Raw genomic sequence first — 6899 nt, 5'->3', positions numbered from 1 at the left:
CTGGGAGGCCCTCTCTCGCTTTGGCCTTTCACTCAGGACCGAGACACTCCTCCACCCCTTCCCGGCTCCGGAGGGAACACCGCGGCCTCGGCTAGGGGTCTGAGTTAATATTCGGTGAATGTACCCGGCAAAGTCAAACGTCAGCCGGCCGCAGTGCAGACACCGGCGGCCTCTGGGTCTGGGGGTTTGAAAAGATCTTGCGCCCCTTTGCTCCTGGGGTTCCAAGGAAAGAGAAGGTCCAGCTTCCAGGGAAAAGCTGAGGTTGGGGAGCCTCCTGGGACGTAGGTAAGAGAAGGGCCAGGGGATACTTTAGAGTGGTACGTGGAGGAGCCTTCTACCCATCTCCTCCAACCCCCATATACAAGGGCTGGCCTGGAACCATCTCAAAGCTGAAAAAGGCTTCTGGGGGATTTCCGTGGGCTATTTCCTTCAATCCTGCAGCGTAGGCCTGGTTCCCATTGCCATATTACAGACAGGAGAAAGGAGGCACCAAGGCTCAAAGAGGGTGATCTACCCAAGGCCACCAAGGTAGGGAGTGTCAGGGTCCAGACTCCATCTTGGGTCCACCTGGCTCAAAGCCTTGTTTGTAACCCGCCCTCTGGCTTGCCTTCCTGAGTGCTGTGGGCACGCAGACAATTTAAAAAATTTTTTCTGAATGGGAAAGTCCTTTGGGTGTGGCAACCCACTCCAGTATTCTTGCCTGGAGAATCCCATGGACGGAGGGGTGGGGCGGGCTACAGTCCATGGGGTCGCAAAGAGTTGGACACGAGTGAGCAACTTCACTTATAGATACATAGATAGATATTTCACTTTACTGAAGTATGATTTTCGTACAAGAAGCTGTACATATTTGATGTATACAAAAGTTGAGTTTAGGGATGAATTTAAATCTGTGAAATCACCACCACCATCAAGGCCATAAGTATATACATCACCTCTGGGTGTTTCCTTCCACCTCCTTTATTATTACTATCTTTTGTGTGTGGGGATGTGGTAAGAATACTTACCATAAGATCTACCCTCTTAGCACACTTCAGTGTGCAGTAAGTATTGTTAGCTACTGATACTATTCTGTATAGTAGATCTCTGCTGCTGCTGTTGCTGCTGCTAAGTCGTTTCAGTCGTGTCCGACTCTGTGCGACCCCATAGAGGGCAGCCCACCAGGCTCCCCCATCCCTGGGATTCTCCAGGCAAGAACACTGGAGTGGGTTGCCATTTCCTTCTCCAATGCATGAAAGTGAAAAGTGAAAATGAAGTCGCTAGGTCGTGTCCAACTTTAGCGACGTCATGGACTGCAGCCTACCAGGCTCCTTGGTCCATGGGCTTTTCCAGGCAAGAGTACTGGAGTGGGGTGCCATTGCCTTCTCCAAGTAGATCTCTAGAATTTATATGTGTTAAGTTAGTTAACTGAAACTTTGTATTCTTTATTATTTTGTTACTTCTGTTTCCACTCTGTCCCTAATGTGAGAAAGGGCCTATAGCATTAACCAGAGTTCCCCTGCCACAAATAAGTTCCCCTGAAATAACTCTGTTTGTTCCTGAACAGGAGCTTTATGAGTTTGGGTGACTTTCCAAAACGGAAAGTGAAAATTAACCAAGGTAAAAAATAGCCCAACTCCCTGGGGTGTCTCCAGGCTTGGGCCTGGATAAGATTCTCCTGTTTCTCCGCAGGCCAGCTCCCTCTGGTGGCACATTAAGGAACTGGGCCCTCTCACTCCCGGAGAGATGGTGAGGAAAGGACAGGGTTGGAGGAAAATGCTGGAAGGGAAAGAAACTTCAAGGGCAGAGCCTGCTAGAGAAGGTTAGCTATAAGAAGTCCTGCAAACATTCAACCCATCAGCAACTTCGGACCTTCATTCTGATATGAATAAAGTCATATGCACTTACCAAAGCCCATAAGTGTAACACACTGTCCCACATTATAACAGCAGCCGAGCCTCCTGCAAAGTGGGTTCCATGAATGAGGAACACAGTGGGGTCTCCATCATGGTGTGGTGACTTTCCACTGGCCAAGCATCCATTTAGTCCTTTCATAATGCTTATGATCTTAAGGTCTGGCTGGATGATCTTGGGAAAGTGATTCAACTTCTCTGTGTCGCAGTTTCCTCATTTGGCCAATGACAGTAATAATAGTTCTTGTCTCATAAAATTGTTCTGAAGATCAAAGGAGATAATGTGTATGAATCTAGAATATTCTTGATTACATCATAAATTATGAAAATGAATGTCCAAATTCCCCAGTATGAGCCTCATATGCGCAGAGTGGTGAGAAATGCAATTCTACCCCAGCCTTCACAATGCACCCTCTTCCTGATGGTCCCAGGATGCTAGGTTGTGCTCAAAGAGGCTGCCAGAGTCAAAATTCAGGTGGGATCCCCTGAGGCCAGCAACCCCATCCTCCCCTTTTTTGAGAAGATGAGTGAGGGGCTCCGAACTTACACAACTCTTTCAGGAAAAACCCACCCAGACCCAGGGCTGGATGATCCACACATACATAAACCCCTGCAATCTCTTAATAACAGCATACATATAAGCCAGATGTCACTTTGAAAACTAAATCGTGTTCTTTGAGTTACCTCCTTGGGTATCCCTGGTGGCTCAGACAGTAAAGAGTCCGCTTGCAATGCAGGGAACTTGGGTTCAATCACTGGGTTGGAAAGATTCCTTGGAGAAGGGAATGGCAGCCCAATCCAGTTTTCTTGCCTGGAGAATTCCATGGACAGAGGAGCCTGGTGGGTTACAGTCCATGGGATTGCAAAGAGTCAGACATGATTGAGTGACTAACACTTTCACTAAGGACACCATAGTCTGTCTGGTGATTAGGGATGCCTGGGGATCTTGATCTAGCCTTGAAGACAGTCATTTATCCCAAGGTACTAACTGAGCCAAGGTTTTGGGTCAGGAGAGGTACATGCTGTGTCCACGGCACCTTTCCTAAGAACCCCTGAGTCTTTAGCCCTAGAGGCAAAGGAAGTCTCCTCATCTCCCAGTCCTTCCCCCAAGGTTGCGTTCACCTTCACCTGCGAAGTGTTCAGCACACTTTTTGGTATATACCAGGTGTATTAGCTTGCAGGGCCCTATAACAAAGTCCCACAAACTGGGTAGCTCAAAAGAGAAATTTATTGTCTAACAATAATGTACATCTTTGTTTACTAAATATGTAAACCATAGAAATCACAATTCTCAAATCATCATAATAGAAGAAAAAGAATGTTTCTGACTTCTTGTAATCTGAATTTTGATTGAGGGTCATATGATGGATTGTGAAAAGCTTTACTTAGACTACATTTGTACTTAACATGTTTATTCATAAAAGTGAATGGTTTTTTAAAAAAGAAGTCCAAGGGGTTGGGAGGCAGTGCCCCCTCTAAAACCTGTAGGGGAGGACCCTTCCTCAACTGTTCTAGCTAGCCTCTAGTGGTGGTCACCAATCCTTGGCATTCCATGGCTTGAAGCTGCGTCTCTACCTTTTTCGTCTCATGACGTTCTCCCTCGTGTCTGTGTGTGTCCAAATTTCCCTCTTATTATATGGCGCCAGTCATATTGGGCTAATGTGTGTGCTCAGTCAGGCGTGTCCAACTCTTTGTGACCCAGTGCTCTGCAGCCCACTAGGCTCCTCTGACCATGGGATTTTCCAGGCAAGAATATTGGAGCGAGTTGCCATCTCATTGGAGTAAGGGCTCACCCTAATGACATCATCTTAACTTGATTACAACTGCAAGGACCCTATTTCCGAATAAGGTCATATTCATAAGTACGAGAGGTCAAAACTTTCACATGTATTTTGGGATGACACAATTGAATCCATAATACCAGGTAGTCAGCAAATGCCAGCTATGATGATTATTATCCAAACAGGCACATGGTACCTGCAAGCACGATAAAAATACCTTTCTCAGGGACTTCCCTGGTGGTCCAATGGCTAAGGCTCCTCACTTCCAATGCAGGGGGCCTGGATTCTATCCCTGGTCAGGGAACTAGATCCCACATGCTGCAACCAAGAGTTCTCATGCAGCAACTAAGACCCGGTGCATCCAGATAATTAAAAAAGAAAGATTTTTTAAAAGAGAGAGAAAAAAATACCATTCTCAGCCATGCCTTGTGTTGAGGTTGTTGTGTGCAGGGGGCCATCCAGCTGCCTGCTTTTAGTCTTGGGAGAGCTTAATTCCAAAAAGGTTGTTGAGGGATGAGGTGGCTTTGGGATTGGTAATGAGCTCCTCCTGGGCTTCCTCATTGTTCTTCTAAATAATTAATTCATCTTCTTCCTTAGTGTTTACATCCTTCAAATATTTGTAGATGGTTATCATGTCCCTTTAGTCATCACTTAGCACCACTCTACATATTTGCCATGGTGTTGAGTGTGTGTTATCCTGATTATCATGATTATTATTATTATTTCCTTGTGGCACACTCCCTGAGTCCCATAGCCACCATCACTGCTATGTGAATTTCCTCCAGGTCTCCAGCCTCTTAAGTGCCAAGTTCCCTGGCATGAAATTTTAGAAATCAGTAGCGGTGACAAGAGATGACTTGCAGGTCCCAAATCCTTTGTCATTTTTGCCAGTTTCCCCAAAGCCACATCAAATAAATAGACAAGCCAAGTAAAAAGAGCGTGTTTACAGTGCAAATATTTAAAGTTTCCAGTCAGATCTCCCTGCCCCTGCTTCCATCCAGGTACTCTCAATTTCCTCAACTATAAAATCAGGCTGAGATCCCCCACTCTCAACAACCTGGGATTACTATGAAGACTACACGAGGAACAGAGTGTAGAAGTGCTCTGTAAACCACAAGCAGGGGGAATGGCAGTACCAGCAATGCCTTCAACATACGTTTCGATTTCTGCAGAAAGTTCCAGGGGTCAGCTGTTCGAAACAGCTACAAATTCCAAGTTAGAATTTACAAAATGAACTTGATAGAACTGAGATTCACCCTAAAATCTGTTTGTTGAAAGAATATAGAGATGCCCTACTTCAAAATCTACTATTAGATTTTAGTATTCCAAATAAAGTGTGGAACTCAGAGTGGGATGGGCCCTTGGAGACATGTTACAGATGGCCCTGAGGAGGCTTTGGAAGGTTATGCTGCTATAAAAGACTTTTTTTTTTTTTAATCCACCTTGTCTTCCATTTCAGATCTCACTGAAGAGTTCTTCTGTACCCGGAAGACTTATTTTCAGTCTGAGAACAATGATTTTCAATGGTTCTGTTGAACATGCAATTCTCACGCAAGTATTTCTATAATTATCCTGTTTCAGTTATAATACAGTTTCTGGAACAATAGGACTTTTATTGTATTGCCATATCTGTTATAATAGATGTTTTATTACAGAAAATTATAGTAGAGTCACTATTATGATTCTGAAGTTTTTATTTCAAATTGCTCATAGGATGGAAATTTTTTCTCCCAAGTAGTTTTTACTTTAATAGTGCTTTGGGTTTTGTTGGTTTTTTTATTTTTTAAACTGTGGTCTGCTTGGGACTTTGTTCAATGGCAGAATGTTTTCTTTTGCTCCAGTACATACTGTGCCTGAAAAGTTACCCCTGGTGTTTATTTGTTTGTTTGTTCTTGGCATGTAGTGCACAGGATATTTTTTAATGCCATCTAGATTGTTCTAAATATATCTGAATACATTAGCCTATTCAGGCTGCCATAGCAAATACTATAGACTGAGTGGCTCAGAGAACAGAAATTTATTTCTCAGGGTCTGGAGACTGAAAGTCCAAGAGCATGGTGATGGCAAGGATAGGTTTCATACTGAGGCCTCTTTCCTCGGCTTGCACCAGCCATATTGTTGTGTGCTCATATGACCTCTTCTGTGTACATGCAGGGAGAGAGAGTAAGCTCTCTGGTGTTTCTTCGTATCAGGACACTAATCCTATCAGAATCTGAATGCAGATTTCCAAAGAACAGCAAGGAGAGATAAGAAGCCTTCCTCAGCGATCAATGCAAAGAAATAGAGGGAAACAACAAAATGGGAAAGACTAGAGATCTTTTCAAGAAAATTAGAGATACCAAGGGAACATTTCATGCAAAGATGGGCTCGATAAAGGTCAGAGATGGTATGTACCTAACAGAAGTAGAGGGTATTAAGAAGAGGTGGCAAGAATACACAGAAGAAATGTACAAAAAAGATCTTCATGACCAAGATAATCATGATGGTGTGATCACTCACCTGGAGACAGACATCCTGGAATGTGAAGACAAGTGGGCCTTAGAAAGCATCACTATGAACAAAGCTAGTGGAGGTGATGGAATTCCAGTTGAGCTATTTCAAATCCTGAAAGATGATGCTGTGAAAGTGCTGCACTCAATATGCCAGCAAGTTTGGAAAACTCAGCAGTAGCCACAGGACTGGAAAAGGTCAGTGTTCATTCCAATCCCAAACAAAGAAAAGCAATGCCAAAGAATGCTCAAACTACCGCACAATTGCACTCATCTCACACTCTAGTAAAGTAATGCTCAAAATTTTGCAAGCCAGGCTTCAGCAATACATGAACCATGAACTTCCAGATGTTCAATCTGGTTTTCGAAAAGGCAGAGGAACCAGAGATCAAATTGCCAACATCTGCTGGATCATTGAAAAAGCAAGAGAGTTCCAGAAAAACATCTATTTCTGCTTTATTGACTATCCCAAAGCCTTTGACTGTGTGGATCACAATAAACTGTGGAAAATTCTGAAAGAGATGGGGATACCAGACCACCTGACCTGCCTCTTGAGAAACCTGTATACAGGTCAGGAAGCAACAGTTAGAACTGGACATGGAACAACAGACTGGTTCCAAATAGGAAAAGGAGTATGTCAAGGCTGTATATTGTCACCCTGCTTATTTAACTTCTATGCAGAATACATCATGAGAAATGCTGGGCTGGAGGAAGCACAAGCTGGAATCAAGATTGCC

The sequence above is a fragment of the Oryx dammah genome, unplaced genomic scaffold, assembly GCF_014754425.2.
Source record: "Oryx dammah isolate SB20612 unplaced genomic scaffold, SCBI_Odam_1.1 HiC_scaffold_13, whole genome shotgun sequence".
Lineage (NCBI taxonomy): Eukaryota > Metazoa > Chordata > Mammalia > Artiodactyla > Bovidae > Oryx > Oryx dammah.
This window is presented reverse-complemented; position numbering follows the sequence as displayed.